This window comes from Pezoporus flaviventris, unplaced genomic scaffold, assembly GCF_033815535.1.
Source record: "Pezoporus flaviventris isolate CSIRO_AGI_PZ_B2104156 unplaced genomic scaffold, CSIRO_AGI_Pfla_v1 ptg000002l, whole genome shotgun sequence".
In the NCBI taxonomy this organism is placed as follows: domain Eukaryota; kingdom Metazoa; phylum Chordata; class Aves; order Psittaciformes; family Psittacidae; genus Pezoporus; species Pezoporus flaviventris.
In genome coordinates, this window is record NW_026892550.1 from 12,964,839 (window position 1) to 12,982,575 (window position 17,737).

Sequence of the window (17,737 nt, forward strand, 5' to 3'; positions counted from 1 at the left end):
CCATAATGGGAAAATATTTCTAGGAATGAGTTTATAGTGAAAGAAAACATTATAATTTGTTAATTTGGGTATAATAACAAAAATCCCACATTTCATGAGCCTGCTGCTAGGCTGGAAAACAAAAGGTACAATTATAGCCACCAGAACACAAAAGTTACAGATATTTCATGCTTTCCTCTCTACCACTCACTTGATAGCTTCTACAGGTAAACAATCTTGACATGTAACACTGAGCCTAAAACCTACACTCTCCCATTACGACTAAATTGTCTGATGACAAGTTTTTATGGCTTCCTTCCCCTTCACAAAAAATAAGTTAATTCTTTTTCATTCATACTGTGTTATTCCTCATTCCTGCATAACACTGTCTTCTCTGGGTAAACAACGTAGTAAGTCTGCATGGCTTATACAATTTAGTGCAGTTTGTCCAGCTTGGTCTGGTTGTTCTCACTCTGGTTTGTCCTATTCTCTGCCACTCTCCCCACCCCCTCAGCTTTCCTGAGGTTTATAAAGGCACATTAATGGTTTTGTGACCTACTAAGCATGAATGTTGTGGAATGTGTCTGGGAGCTGTAGGTCACTACCTATATTTTATCCAGATGCAGTAATTTAATAAAAATATTGGATTCAGCTTCTAGATACATAAAGTATTTTGACGTTGTCAATGTCACTTAAATCCATGGGGAATTAATTATGTATGTGGAAAGTAACAAACTTTAGAGGAACTATTTAATGTTGAGAAAAAATATACCAGCCCAATGGCTAATGCACCAGCTTTCATAATATAACAGCAATAAATTTCTGCATGCATGAGAGATGCTGATAAAGCAGAAAGTTTAGTAACATACTGCTGAAAGCTGTATGATCACCTGTAATCCCACTGCTTCCAGTAAGTGTACTGGGTACTGGATACTTATGAATGAGCAAGTCCATGTGGAAAATTACTTTTTCTTTCCCTTGGACGTTATTTAACCAAAGGTATTCACATTCATGTCAGTAATTTTTGCCTGTGAAAGGGGTTTGTTATTAGTCTCTATAATAATAATAATTTGCTGTTTTTCAGATAAATGTTTACACATTATGAGCTATTAATACCTAATTACATGTTTCAGCAAATAAGTTTTGTTTCACAGTGCAAATATTTATACCATTTGATTTGTCTTAATAGCTCTTCCTTATTTCTGTATATATATACATTAGACTAGTCAGCGCCAAGCAACTCAAATGGCATGAAAAATATTACCTCACATGCCTATTAAAATGATTTATAAAATGGAATCAGAAAAAAAACCCCTAACATGGGCTATTTATCACAGAACAAGATCGTAGTTTCTGACACTTTGTTTAGTTCATTTATGTACTCTGAGACAGAGCTTTACCTGAAACTAACTTTTCTCGCCTTCAGCAGAGCTGGTCTAGGGACAGATCATGAACAAAATCTTTGATCTTGAGTCCAGTTTCGGTGCTCTCTGAAACTGAGAGCTGCTTTTCCAGTTGCTCAGCTCAACACATTGACACTGGGCAGACCTTTAGGAAAGTGAAGAATTCCCTGGAGAGACCAGGTTGCATCTTCATTCTAGTGTGTTTGTAGAAGCCTTAAAAAAGGTCTCAGAGCTTCCTAAAATCACAATTGCTATAAATGTACATGATTACTGTAGATCTTAAAGAGGTGAAGGGAGCTTTGCTTGGGGTTTGTTTTGGGAGGGTTTTTGTTTCTTTTTTTCTCTGTAGGTGCCCCTGTTACTGAAAGGTCCTGTCTCTCTGGGGATTAACGAAAGCACTAGCCAAGAGCGTGTTCAGACTGTTCTGCTCTACTCAAAACTATCTATAGCTGTATATGCCATGTTACACAATACAGAAATTTTTGAACTTCTGGTGGGACTTATTATTATTGTGCTTGTGATGTGTTATTAGCATTTCTGGTCCTGGAACAGGCTTGGGGTGTCACTGCTTTGAGGGTTTTTTGCACTGGACTCAGTTGAGCTGCACGGAAATGCTTGTAGACAGGGATCAATCCAAGTCTGGATGAAAGCCCAATCTGATCCTGCCAAGAGAACACGTTTTTCTCATGCCCCAAATTCTTTCTTTAACGTTGCCTACTTCATATCACAGAGTGGGTGCTGATTCTTTGGTGTCAATCTGTACAAGACAGATGTTTTTCTTGCCTCCTAATGGGGTGATACTGCTTTCTACTCCTTGATAGAAAAGCACTACTGACACCCATCACACCTTGTATTGCACTGCACCCCAAAGGTCATCTTCACTCAAGTCAAATCATCTCAGCTACTCTTCCCAATCTAGGTCACACCCTAAAACCACCTCAAAAGCATTTCTGTCTTTTCTGTACTGTCCTTTCAGTCATCAGGCTTGTCAAGAGGACTCTTTTGGGCTTGTCTTGATGCAGAAGTTTGGGGGAAGTTTGATGCAGAACGCAAAGTCAGGAACTGAGATGTGTGGTTGTTCCTGAGCTTCTGCTCAGCAAGCCCAGCTCTGACAGACTTCTCAGGGGGCAAATACAAAAAAGAAGGTCGTACAGTGGCTGAGAATCTGTCACACTTGTTTAGTTTAATGTGAAAGAATAGGGGCCATAGTGTTGCAGCACTGGGATTTGCCAGGCACGTGCTGACCTCATTTAGGTTGGTGACAATACACTAATTCAACCTTCACCTCATCTGCGGTGGAATTTCATTTCATCTGAGTATGTGTTTTGTTTGAAGCTTTTTGCTTCTTTGTTTGCTTGGGGTTTTTGTATGAGTGTGTAGTTAGGGCTTAGGTGGGGAAAGGAGCAAGTGCCTAGTCCAATCCTGCTTGCTGTTCGGATATGTCTCTTGAAGTGACACTGCTCATTCCCATAGGATGCCCCAGATACGTCAGTAATACTCTGCTGTCAGTGGCACTAAGAGCTACACCTTGCTGATGCAACAAGGGTTCTTGCCCTCTCTCACAGATGAGGTGGACAGTGGAAAAGACTCAATTCACCATTAATAGGTTGCTATGCTATGCCTTCATTTCTATGTGTTCATTTAGAGTTTGTAAGGCATTGCTCACGTGTATGGACAATCTCTTCTTCTTTGGGAGTTTTAAGCAGCTTTAAGTTCTATCAGTAGATGAAGTTTTAAATGGTTCCCTTCTGCTCTACCAAATTTTTACTGCACAGTTTGGCCAAGCTGTTGGTTTTATTTGCTTTAGGCACATTTGTACAGTTTGTTAATGCACTATAAAAAGCCTAAATATCAAATTTGACCATCCTCATGTTTCACTTATGCACACTTTCACTTCCTACAAATAAAATTCTCAGCGTCCTTATAGTCCAAACTACCCATGTGCTTGTCCTCTGTACTTGCTGCTTATTAAGGAACAAGATTGGGGAATTTCAGATCATTTCAAATGATGGTTTTGAAATATACCCTTCGTATAATTTCTGGATTATTTCTTTTTACCACATCTTAACTTTGAATATCAGAAATCCTTCTGCTGTGGACAAGGGTTGTTATTACCAACCTAATTTCAAATGGACTTTAAAAATCCAATCTTTTTAGCTCTTTAGGTTTGATTGTGCATGGCTTGTAGCATTGTAGCTTCTTAGTTTTAATGTCTATTTTTGGATGCTGGTTTGGGGTCAATGGTTAAACACTCTCAGTATCATTTTTTAGTGCTGAAATCTCCTTTTGATTTACATGTCTGAAGCGACAAAACCTCTTATTGTTATGATTTTTGAAAAATTGCCAAGATACAGCCGAATCTTTCACTGCTCGCTGCACAGAGCTGGTTCTTGCCTTCGTGTCATGTACTGTAGAATTCATTATTGTAATGCCTTGTTTACTTACATTTCTTTCTGGTGATAATAGGCTTTTCAGCCTTCAGCATTCAAGGCCTTTGTCCATTGAGGGAAAGAAAAAAAACGGCAAAACATCAGGCTCTTTCATCAAGCTTTTCAAATCTGATTTCAAAAGTTTGTTAACCATTTCAGTAACACAATAGAAGGAAAAGGACCTTCACAATGAAAGATCTGGAATCAGAAATACCTCTGCAGGGAAACAGCTTTTGTTCATAAAGCTGTTCTGATGCAAAGTGTATCTTCCAAGATGTATATTCCCCTTTCAGGAGTAAGGGCTGCCTACTTCAGATGCATTCTCCAGTGTATACCTTTCAGTGAAATCAGAAAGTAATGTGGTAGCATCCTTTCTATTGACATTTGGTATGTGGTCATTAACCAACAAAGGACCAGATTTAAGAACTGATCTATACGTCCCTGAAAGTGTGAACTTTCTTGTACACTTCGTTTAAGAATTCAGTCAAGGATAACGGGATTCAAGAAGCTGTTGGAAAATTGCCAACCAATTTTCTTTCTTTTTGAAACCAAAATATCGTCTGAAAAATTGCTGCCATTGTCAAACATGTTTTGTTTTATGATTTTTTTTCACTTTTTTAAAATATGAAGGGTTCACAAAATGTTATTTTTTGCTATAAACATATTTTGTGTGACTATTAAAACAGTAAGAAAAGCTTTCTTTATCAATCACCAACAAACCTGACAGTTAAGAAGTGTGCGTGTACTTAATCATAGAATCGCAGAATCATAGAATAGTTAGGGTTAGAATGCATCCCTATAGGCCCCCTTCAGATACTGGAAGGCTGCTACGATGTCTCCACGCAGCCTTCTCTTCTCCAGGCTGAAGAGCCCCGATTTTTTCAGCCTGTCTTCATACAGGAGGTGCTCCAGTCCCCTGATCATCCTCGTGGCCCTCCTCTGGACTTGTTCCAACAGTTCCATGTCCTTTTTATGTTGAGGACACCAGAACTGCACACAATACTCCAAGTGAGATCTCATGAGAGCAGAGTAAAGGGGCAGGATCACCTCCTTCAACCTGCTGGTCACGCTCCTTTTGATGCAGCCGAGGATACGGTTGGCTTTCTGGGCTGCGAGCGCATACTGAAGCCGGCTCATGTTCACTTTCTCATTGACCAACACTCCCAAGTCCTTCTCTGCAGGGCTGCTCTGAATCTCTTCTCTGCCCAACCTGTAGCCGTGCCTGGGATTGCTCCAACCCAGGTGTAGGACCTTGCACTTGGCTTTGTTGAACTTCGTAAGGCTGGCATCAGCCCACCTCACAAGCATGTCAAGGTCCCTCTGGATGGCATTCCTTCCCTCCAGTGTATCAACCGAACCACACAGCTTGGTGTCATTGGCAAACTTGCTGAGGGCGCACTCAATCCCACTGTCCATGTCACTGGGAAAGATGTTGAACAGTACTGGTCGCAACCCCGATCCCTGAGGGACACCACTCGTTACTGGTCTCCAGCTGGACATTGAGCCATTGACAGCAACTCTCTTTGTGCAGTCATCCAGCCAGTTCTTTATCCACCGAGTGGTCCATCCATCAGATTTATGTGTCTCCAGTTTAGAGATAAGGATGTCATGTGGGACAGAGTTGAATGCTTTGCGTAAGAATTTTGTTTGTGGATCAGTATTTCAGATGGGTTAAGACAGATTTAAGACAGATTTTTAGCTTTTCCAGAGTTAAGACTCAGAAAAAATTATTCTTTGCAGAGTTAAAAGTATTTTAAAAAGTCTCTATCATGCTCATATTTATAGCAGAATTTGAAATCTGGCCAAGGGTGTTGGCTTGATGTCAATGACACTCCTTTTTTTCAAGCTCATGAAAATTCATTTTCTTCTTGCCCTGTTGAGACACATCAGAGTTTTCTGGCTAATTGTGAGATTTCATCTAAATTGAGCAAGCTCAGTCTTCTTACAGCTCCTCTCTGCCAGTTAGACCATTCTGTGCCTGAGCCATCCCCCAGCAGGATGACCAAAATATATTGTTCACAGGCTGCTCAGACTTTCCAGCAATGCTGCAGCTCTGTCGAAAGCATTTGCCCAATTAGAATACTGGCACTTTTGATATCAGCAACCCGCAACTTCTGAAAGACCTCTTGGTCAATAGCAAGTGTGCATCTTCCAGTATTTTGATGAGGACTTCCAATTCTGACCCTTCCTCTTGAATTTATGGTTAGTTTGGAGTATTTTTACCTGATACCATAGTTATGTAGTATTTACCGATGGCTAAATACCATTACTTTAATTTTAACCATTAAAAAGCAGGAGGATATTTAAATATGGAATTTGAGTGTTTTAATAAACTGTGCACATTTTAAAATAGTGCAGTCAGGTTCCTATTTTAGTGTAAAGATAAAGAAACCTCTAAGGGTTCAGGGAAGGATTCATAAAGTAAACAGTTCTCTGTTCTTTATAAGTATCTTACTGATGTATAATAAAATAATTTTACTTATAATGAGTCTTGTAATACTATAAACAGGAGAATCTGAAATAAATTAAGTTTGGAAATGTATGTTTTAATGAGTATATGCTGCAGGCATATCCATCTGCAAGTCTGAACTTTAGCAGTCAGGTAATTGTGCTTTCAGTTTGGCATCTATCTTAGGACTATGTCACTAAAATAATTAAGAAATATTAAGTGTCATAAGATCTTCCATTTGAAATACTGCATTAGAAACAGAGTTTTGCTAAGTTATTTTTACTTGCAACATTGGCACATATAAGTTTCTTTTCCTTTAAGGCTCTTGGGGCCTGGTGAAGTCCCCACATTCTGTGCATTCCTGTGGGTTTTGAATTGCTCTTAATGGGTGGACATATGAAGACGTAAAAATGCTTTACCCCCAGCCATAAATTATTCATACCAATAGGCCACTCCTGCTGCTCCTGCACAGGCTGGGGAAGCTGGTGAACAACGCATGGACAGACTGATATTCCTAAGTGCTTTAGCATGAATCATGTTGGAGAGGTTTAAGACAGCCAGCAATTCCCTGAAGATGGAGTGTATGTGCTTTCTTCTTGGAGCATGTGCTCATAAGAAACCCTCAACTTATTCTCCAGCTAGAGTGCATTCAAAAGGTCCTTCTGAGTATATTAAGTAGAAACACTTCAGCCTTCATTAGCAAGCCTAAAAGTGAGCAAGAGCGTTCACGAAAATGTTGGTACACAAGGCAGATATGATCCTGAGCCTGCAATAAGCTGCTTTCAGAAAGCATTAAAGCAGGACTGAGAGTCTGGCTTGCAAAACACCAAATTCATCTGACAGAGAGATAGAATGACTGTGTGAAGCAAGGACAGGGAAGTTCACTGGTGCGAGGATGCTGGATCCCGATGCTTCAGATCAGTTTAATCATGCAGCAGAGACCCACAGGAGAGCTGGCATTGTGGAAAATGCAAGCACCAGTCTGCACATATGGCTGCTAGTTTTCAGGTGATATATGAATGTCTTGACTATAGGGTTTTTTCCCCTGTTTAATTTTGTGATGACAGCAGCCCCCAGTTCAACAAAGTGCAACCCCCTATGGATGTCATTGACACACACATAAGTAAGTGCTTTGTTGAATTAGGGCCAATGGCAGTGATGATATCAATATGTGGGAACCAGATAGTAGGGGTGTAATAGATTCATGAACCAAACCCCAGAAAGCTGGTATTAAAAACTTCAAAATTAGTTGAACATTTTGTCTTGGCACCCACAGGCAGGAGAAGGCAGATATGTGAGATGCTGAAGAGCTTTTTAATTGCCCTTTTTGTTATTGTTGTTTTGCTTTTACTTTGCTATTTTATGTCCTTGATTCCTTTTTACTCATGCATTTAAAACTAGTAACAGTGTTATTTTAAATTATTTTTTATTACACCAGAAGATATGAAGCTGCACAACATAAACCCAAAATAATTATTACTCCTATTAGGAATTATTTTTGATGAAAAAAGCAGCATGTTAAACTTAAAAGAAAAAATATAATAGTTCTTCAAATCTTCAGCCAGAATCAGGGGAAAAGCCCTCAGAAGCAGAGATTCATTATACAGGCAGATCAATCTAAAGTATAAGGTCAATGCACTTGTGTAGAATTTAAGGATTACTGTAGAATCCTTTTCATAGTTTCATATATTCTCGTCTTAAAACAGACTAAAATTGGTTGAATTTCCTTACAACTATGTAATTAATATATCCTCATTAGAAATGAGTTAGCTCTGATAATTCCCATTGGTGCCATGGCTGATAAACTGAACACCAATCAGTGTAATAAAAACAGTGAAATATAATTTCTTGTTGTTCAAAGTGATAATCAACTAATCAGCAGTGAATTTAATCAGAACATATCAACATCAATCAAACATATTAGTGCTTGCAAACTATAATAACCAGCTATGTCTGACAAGTTATGCGTACTGAAACAATTGTAGACCATGTGCACATTGAAGTATGCAGTTTACACATACATATGCAAACAGTTTAAACATATAAGAATATAAAACTTCCATGAATAAAGTAGTTAGCCTTGTAGTAAATGTCTATTGCTTGAACAGCCTATGATTTCTAAAATCTGTACTGTGCTTTATTGCTAATGGGTCCAAGAGACTCTTACAAACAATACCACCTTTTCTGCATGTCCTGTAAGTGTGTCCACACAAAAGCTTTAGTCTCCTCCCCCTTGCTGGTGGGCAGTAAGTAGGAAGAAAAATGGACCTAACATTTTCCTAGATTTTCTTTCCTTACTTAAACAGTAAGGAGGGAGTAAACTGAGGACCCTCATCTGTTCAGAGTCTCACCCCATCAGCGGGGACTCAAACAGATTTAAGATGTCCTTCTGGAGAAGAGCCTAGCAAGGCTTCAGAACAGAGACATGGGTTACAATTGAAATAGCTTCTAGGGCAGTAATGGAATATTTTCATCCCAGTCATCAAAATTCGGGCTATTTACTGAAGAACTTGAGCTCAGGCATATAGGATTAGTTGGAATTTATTAATTCCTCTGGTGGAAATCTAGACTTATTATTCAGGGCCTGACCTTTAAGATGAATATATTTGCAGTGTTTAATTCTGCGTTGCACATGTTTGTGGTAATGACTGAAGATCTGAAGAAAAATTTTGAAGACTATTTGATATTAAGAGAAGCATTTTAAATTATCTTCAAATAGACCACAAGTGTACATCAGAGCAGCGTTCATCTGTTTGGGGTTAGTTTCTACGGCTGAATGAATATTTTGTAGTAAATAACCTACTTAATTGATTTAACCTTTCTCTGTTTGCATATTTTCTAAAGATACTTTATAATTTTCTTGGATTAGTGGAAATTACTCTTTCAATAGGTTCTCTGAAGATCACCTGTAGATTTGAAAGACTCACTACTCAAGATCAAGAATGTAAGATCTTTCTGAACATCACTTGCCATGTATCGTCATTTCTATTCACAAATGAGGAGACATTTTTGATGAAACTGCTCCAAGCTACAAGTTTAAATCTACTTTGTGAATAGTGTCATTATTTGTAAAAGTTCTTCAACACTCCTGCCTGTGAACTCATCTGCGGGAATATTCAAAGGAAGTAAATAGAAAGAAGACAAACAGCCGAGATGCATTCACTGTTTTTCTTGAGTGAATATTCTTAGAAAATATTTAGAAGTATTTGCTCTGTTATTAGTTATATAAATATTCATGCAAATCTGTCTATCAGATTGCCTCCCTGAAATTACTCAGGCTTTTTTAGTGACTTGGAGAAAAAAGTCTCTTAAAAATATATTTCTGCACATTTTCCAGAAGTATAATAGACTGGATATGGCCTTATAAATTACAGGCTTTCCCATACTCATCCAGTCATGGGGCCAAATCTCAAAGTTAACTTTAATGGGATTTTGGCTCAGGGAGGTTGGAGGAAGGGCAGCAGAATTTAGCCTGTGATTTATACTGCTTTCAGAAATTGCTCAGTGAAAAAAAAAATACAGCAATGTTACTTATATAGTACAGTTGCATGTAATTTATTTTCTGCATAACCCACATGAAACTTAATAAGATATAAAAAACTCACGTTTTTGACTGAAGACTTACAAATTCTAGCTTTAGTGAAAATAACTACTGGCTTCTCAAATGAGTTGATCGAGTAAGGTAAAAAAAGTGGAAAACATCTATTCATTGCAACGTGGTTTATTTGATTATTTTTATTAAAAAAAGGGGGAATTGCATTTCATGAGACGCACTAACATATGATAGAAATTAGGAAATGTGCTATAGCTGTGTTCTCAGTAGGGATGAAAAACGAGAATGCTCTGGCAGTCTAGGGAGATAGGGTTCAAACTCCAGGGCCAGGAGTTATATTAGCCTCCAGGATAAAAAGACTGATTTTCATTAAAGACAGTGGTACCCACTGCCCTTAAACCAGGAAAAAAAAAAAAAATGTGGATTTAGGAGCTTTCTTTGTAGAATATCATAAGTTGGAACAATCACCATAAAGAAAGCTGTTGTAAGCTATCAGCTTTGGTAACTTCTCCATAGATTTTTATACACACTTGTGTGTGTTTGATGATGAGATATCAAGACAAAGTGGCAATCAAACCCTGATGTAGTCAATTCAAACAGGTTTGTGGCAAATAAATGGAATTCAGTGAATAATACTGTTTGTGAAGTTACTGAGGTAAACCTTAAAGCAAAGTAAAATGAAAAAGCAAAACAGAGAGCTGCACTCATCCACTGGGGATTTCATCCAGCCTGCCACCCAGAGAATAGCTGCCAGCCACAGGAGCTTTGCTCTGCACCTAAAGAATTTGGCATCCTTTGCAGAAGAGAATGATACAAAATTGGCAATGATGTATATCATTTTACTTAGGTGCAGTAGTAATTCTTCTCATGGAACATGTATGTTGATTACAGACCCAGGGACTCTTAAAACAAGACAAAAGAAGAAATGCCCAAATTTTAATTGCCAGCAGTTCAGTAAAACTTGTTCCATATAGCCACAGGGTTAATATGTGCTTGTTGTTCTTTGCAACTATAACACAGCAGCTGAGAGACACTGGCTTTACACGCTGTGCAAGGATGACTCAGATTAGACATTGAGAACAGACTGCCTGGGGCACCTTTGATGCTGGAGGTCTGTAAAAAGGAATTAGATAAATATTTGTCAGGAATACAATAGATATGGAAAACCCTGCCTTGGTGCAAATGGCTGGATTCCTAGCAGCATTCCCAAACAAAGCAATGTATACAAAGCTACAGCTTAGGTCAAAGCTATATATTCAATAAACCATAATCAGAAACTCTTCACTATTATATTCTTTTGACACCTATAATTAGTCAAAAAAAAAAAAATTAATTGTACAGTTCAGGCTTTAAATTTAACCTAAACCGTGTATTTCCCTATAAGTAAATGCACAGATAATCACAAATTCCTTTTTTTTTTTTTTTTTTTCTTTTTCAAGAGGGACACCGTTCCTTTATGCTCAGAAGTCTACACTAAACATTTGGAATTCCACTAAGGGCAAAATCTTTCCCTTGCATGCAGTGTTCTCAGAAATGAGGTCAGGCATTTCTCAATCCCTGGCAAGAAAACTTTCTGACTCATTACTCCACCACAAAGCATCCAGAATTTCCCCTTGGGTTCCAGTCAAATTGTTCGAATGCTTTGGAAAAATATATCTTTTACATCCCAAGAAAGGGAATATAGAAAAGATGTCCTCATAGCATGTGTCGCAGTTTAAAACCAGTCAGGCAGCTCGTTCACTCACTCCCTCTCCCTCACTGGAGAGGAGAATCGGAAAGAATGCAACTCCCATGGGTCGAGACAAAAAACAGTTTAGTAACTAAGGTATAACACAAATCACTACTGCTACCACCAATAATAACAATGATAAAGGAAATAACAAGGGAACAGAATACAACACCTCACCACCAGCCAACCGATAACTCACCCCCCCCAGCCTGACCAAGCACCGCCCAATACCTAGTCCTACCCCACAGTCTCCCAGCCCTTCCGGCTAACTCCCAGTTACATCCTGGGCATGACGTGCTGTGGTATGGAATAGCTCTTTGGCTAGCTTGGGTCAGGTGTCCTGTCTCTGCTTCCTCCCGGCTTCCCCTCCTCCCTGGCAGAGCATGAGGCTCACAAAGTCCTTGGCCAGACCAAACATTTGAGCAGTAACTAAAACCATCAGTGCTATCAGCACCATTCCCAGGCTGAAAGTCAAAAACACAGCACTGCACCAGCTACCAAGAAGGAGAAAAATGACTGCTACTGCTGAACCCAGGACAGCATGAAAGGATTAGGGTCCTCTTAGATTTAAAGCAGAATGTCTTGCAATTTCCAAGCTATTATTATTTATTAATTCACGCAATGGGCATCACAAGCACTGAAGTGCTTTACAGAATTACAAATTCTACTGTAAAAATGTGCATGTGAAAGTCCCATTGTTATGGACACTGCTGACACATGACCAGTGTCCATGTAGGACTCAGAAATCATCAGAAATCATCATTATCTTGGCATGGGGATGTCTAAGACACCGCTGCATGATTACTGGGCACTTCCAAATTCCCCAGAGCTTCTTGGTCCTGAGATTAAGACATCAGATGCTCACTTAAAGCACTTTGAACGCCTCCTCCATTTTCACTTAATGATCCTATATGCTCATCCAAGCCTTCTTGTGGTCAGAAATGATCTAGCATCTCCCACAGGAGAGCAGGTAACTTGGGTACCTGGTACTGCTATTCACTTGTGTCTTTAGTGAGCCTATATACTCTTGAGAATGGCTTACACAAAAAAGACTGTGAGAACTCAAGGCTGGTAGGGGGGAAGGACAAATGGCAACACTGAGTTGGTGATGAATTCATGTTCCTACACCATGTATACATCTCGAGCAAAGGGAAAAATGAGGTAAGCAAGGACCACTCTCACTGTGTTGGTTAGTGAGAAAGCAGACAAGATCTCCTGCCTTGTAATGTGCTACAAAGCAGATGTAAGGCAAGACAACTGGTAAGGAGAAGCTTTTCCTGAGAAGAGAAGTCCCTGCCTGTGTACATGGCTGACCACCATCCCCCTTCTTCTGTATCCTCTGAATTATTCCTATAAACTCTAGCACTGACTTTGGTACTGGAAGGACAAGGTTAAAATGTTTGTAGGATCCCCAGATGGTCCCAAGCACGCTTCTCCAGAAGCATTCATATACCTAGATGGTGATGCTTCTATTTAAGCTTAAAGTAAGTAAATAAATATACTAAATTAATTAAACTGATCAGTTTGTGATCTTAAAAATGCAGAATTATGCTTACACAATTAGCTGTTTCTGAGCCTTATTTAAGGCATAAGACAGAAGAAAAATAATACTGCTTTACTTTGTGCACAGGACTCGTCCTGGAGCTGGAGACTTCAGGATGGCTTAACACCATTTCATACTTCTATCCCTACATGCTGCAAAGGCCAGGCCCTCCATATGTACCCCTACTACTGCCACCTCTAGTAACCACATCATCCAATCCTGTCTAGAAAATTTCTCTTTCTGACAAAAAGAAAGCTTTTTCACCCCATTTAACCCATATTGGAAAGCAGTAACAGAATATCAGTTGTTTAGTGCATGACTATATATCCAGGGCAAAGTGGTAACAGGCTGCTTTAGAGAAGGTGAAGTGTCATGTTAACATATTATATTCCAATATTAATAATTTGATTTAATATTTAATATTTCCTTTTTAGTGTTTAGATAAGAATTCAGCAAGTTTTCTCAATCATCTCCCACACGTCAGCTTCTTGAATATTGTCTGCCCTGTCCTTCACAGCACTTATTCACACATTAGGAAAATATTGACATGGTGTCACTATCCTATTTGTGCAAAGGTCTCCTCTGCTATTGACACGTCTGTTCCTTTAATCAGCCCTAAGAGTGCTGATGTGTCATACAATCTGTGACAGACTTTTATAAGCCCAACCCAGTAGCTCTGAAAACTCCCAGTGACTGAAGTGGGAGTTTAAAATGTGTAAGGGCAGCAGGATCAGAGCAGCTCAAGCAAATGATCCCTGCCTACATTCACAGAGGACAAAGTGAAAACTCTTGACTTTTAAAAAGAGTTTTACTTACTGGGACTTCCAGCACCCTATTTTTCATCACTTTTTGGCTTTACATAGCCAATGATTATTCTGATTAAGAAAGTGCTTGACTTTGTTTTCATTCAGGGTAGCAGAAAAACTCTTATTAGCATACTACACAGTGGTTCCTGGGAATTCAACTGCTTCCAGGTTTCGAGGATCAGGCCCTGATTGATCTCATTTCAGGAAATCTTGAGACTGGAAAAACTGGCTTTTTGCCAGAAAATGAGTCGAGTAGATTATGTTGCTTAGACCAAACAGATTAGGCCCATCCTCCAGAGCTTCGTGATCAGTTAAAGATGTTCTTCTTCAAGACACTTTTGTCCCAAAGCAGCGTTTATGTTCCCCCCCCTTTTTACTGCTCTGTGTTTGTCATTAATAAAACTTGGCATATATTTGCTTTCTGTTTCTGAAAGAGTTTTTTCCTTATTTAAAGAAGTTTAAAAGTGTGCCCATTACCCTTCACTGGCACAGGACTGTAGACTGGGCAGCCAAGCAATTGTAATCCAGCCAGTAACTCACTGAGCTCCTGAGCAGACGAGTCAGACAAAGCTCTCACTGTGAGCGATGCTGGGATTCATTTCTGAAGAAAGGCTTGTGGGAGAAAACATGAATACAGGACTATCGAGTTGTTATTCATTTCAGCCTTTTCCCCTACTCTTGTAAAAGGGATTGTTCTTATACTGGACACTGCAGAAGACAGTAGTGGGTGTTTGCTAGGCTCCTGGTGACTTTAAGAGCTACTGAGAGCTTTCAGTAAGTTGTATGAGAATGAAATCTCACCCATTTATTACCATCCTGGTTTTGCTACCTCGTGATAAATGCATGAGCTGTACCACAAGGCAGACACATTACATGTTATTTGTGTTAAAACGGCAGGGATATTCCTCCCGCCTTAGGAAGCAAACTAACTGGCATTTAAGTGAAAAGCTTCATTTTCCACTTCCTACCTGAGCAATGGATTCAAGCAGACAACTCTGGATTTTTGGGTGTCTAAATCAGGTAATAGAAAAACCCCTCTCTCTTCCCTTATGAAGACAGCTTCTCCTCCTAACTTGTTTTTGGTGGGAGACTGAATGCTTTCAGCTCCCCCACCCCATCCAGACTGGTTTCAGAAGTTTTGCAATGCTGAAGCAAACTAAGGGAGGAAACAGCGCAGATAACGACGAAGGAGTGTCAAATAACAGCCTTGCATACACCATACTGAACAAGGACTTTCTAAAGGCTGTGTTTTATTTTGACGGGGTGTGTGTGCAATTTAGACTCTGTTTAGCTTTTAAACTGGCAGTGAAAGGACAAAATGGAGCAAGTTAAAGTACACGTTCACTTGGGTGCATCTCACCTTCAGCACTGTTCTGGTGTTTTGTTGCTACATTTTAAGAAGAAAAACTACAATAAGAATGATTTCAGGGCATAAAGCTTAGATTTAGGAGTGAAATTTCTCAAAGCTTCAGAGTATGTGAAATGAAAAATGTGGTTCTGCCTGTTGTGGAGGTGAGGGAGGAGAGCAGTTAAACTGTAGACCTCAGTTTTCTTCATGTCCTGGCACAGTCTGGGCTCTGGGTTTTCGTTTAGCCCTGCACATATCTGTTCAGCTGCTTGCTTCTCTCCTGGGTATGCAAGAAATGGAAGGTTTTGAGGAGGAGAGGAATTTATGTAATTATCAAATAGAGATATTTTATTGTTTTTTTTTTTTTCCTTGAAGTGTCACAAAATCAGAAAACAAATGGGGGAAACAGTCATTGCGACATCTTGTCAGTTCTACTCTGCCTTTCCTCCCGCCCTCACAGGCTGCGCTGAAATGCAGCTATCTGCAAATCTGTAAGGTATGAATCATCTCACACATTGCCGAGGTGAAACCTGACAACTATTTAACAGCACCGCTGCAACACTATGGAACATTTTAAGACAGGAAATTAAGAATACCTGAGCCAACTAAAGCCACAGGGGGAAGTTTAGATGGACAGAATTTAATTACTCATGTTGGAATTTGGCCAGGACACCAAAATTTACACCCCAGCCCTCCTGTAAAGTGCCATCAGACCTTTAATACTAGCAACTGGTCAAAACATCAGCTTTAGATCTGCTCCAAACGAGAACAGCACTAAAAGTTGTCTAAGACCTACTGAGGTATTTATTTAATACTGACTGACAGGAAAGACTGCAACATCCCGAGTCAAGCAAACCAGCTATAGTACAACAGGAAAAATACCTTTCCTAGCAGCACTGGAGGCTTTTCTTCTCCAGAGGTAGCTTAATAATCTTAATATTTTTAGGAAAATTCTCTGCATTTTCAGAAATGCATCACGTGACTTGGGAGTGTCCCCATCCCCCTGTCCCCTGTCCCCCCCGCCTTTTCATTATCTCAAAAGTCAAAGTATCTTTGTGCTGCCCTTGCAGAGCCCCCAGATATACTTGAGTGCTCAGCCTCTTTATTGCCATTTATACCGTGGAAAAGAGGCACACCATAGTGAATAACAGTGTGTTGACTGGAAAGGGAATGTTAAAGCCTGAAAGTCCATACTTTTTCACTTCTCACATTATTTTTCTAAAGAAAGCTGTATGCTATTTAATGTTTATTTGTGGGGAAGAGGAAAAATCCTGTGGGTTATCTTTTCTAGAAGTGTAGGATTTCTACAAATCAGAATTCTTGAAATTCCTTAGGCTGAGGAATTATGTCAGCCCTGAAAAGCATGGATTCATTACTCACATCTTGTTACTCTGTTGACATAATTCCCTAACAGACTGGGACATGAGGTGTCCCAGTTTGATACTTCAACCTACAGTCACTGCTTTTGCCTTCTTTAAATAGTAAACAATTCTGTGTCTGAGTTCCTGTTTTCAAAAGTCCTTTGAGCAGTGAATCTATGCAAAAAAGAAAATCTGGGTTAGCTGTGGGCCACCAGCAATTTATCAAGCAGTATTAGTTATGTCTGTGGGATATTTTTCATTATCTGAGGATTATTAATAGAGACACTATATAAATGGTGATTATTCCTTGACTAATAATTGAGATAATATTGATATGAAGTCTAGTTTCATTAACACCTTAGTAAAGAGACTATGATGGGAAGGGTATTTTTTTCCCTCCAATTTGTAATCAAAAGTTATTTAATAGTAAAATCAGCCTTTACTTATAACAGAGGTTGCAGACTTTGGGAGTTGGCAGAGCCAGCTTCTGGGCTGCTGGGAGCCAGACTCTTTTTGATCTTCTTATTGAATGGTTTCCTTTGATCACCTAGACAATAGATCATAAAAGAACAGAGCTTTTACCCATATCTCCCCAAATTTGCAGGTAAATAATGAGATGGTCTGAACTGAGGCTGGAGTGTAAGATTTTTAACAAACAATTCTTCCCTTTGAAGTAGACTTAATAAAATTAGCATATAAATGAGCAATGCTGCTACATAAGGACATGTGGCTGAAGAAGAGGGATAATTGGACTGAGTGGGTTGTTTCTAAATGAGGTCGTTTGCTAAATAACCCACAGTTAGACTACAGGTGTGTTGGTTTTGTGAGTGGGAGATGAGGTTTGAACAATAGGGTATGCTCAAGGTGGGGACCCCCAGCTGGTGTGGGTGAGGACTGGAGCTTTGTAGCTGGCCTGGAAAGCACAAAGTTGGGTGGGAGGCAGAGCAGATGCAGGCCATGCCTCTGTGGGAAGAGGTATCCTAACCGATGCTGTAATGTCAGGATGTGGTCCATTATACCGATATTTGTCTTCATCATTTTCAAGTATGCAAAGCTATTCAGTATGCTAATTCATACATCTCTGGAGGTCCATTTGCTATGCCTGTGAAGAAGGACCATTATGCTGAAGTGTCTGCC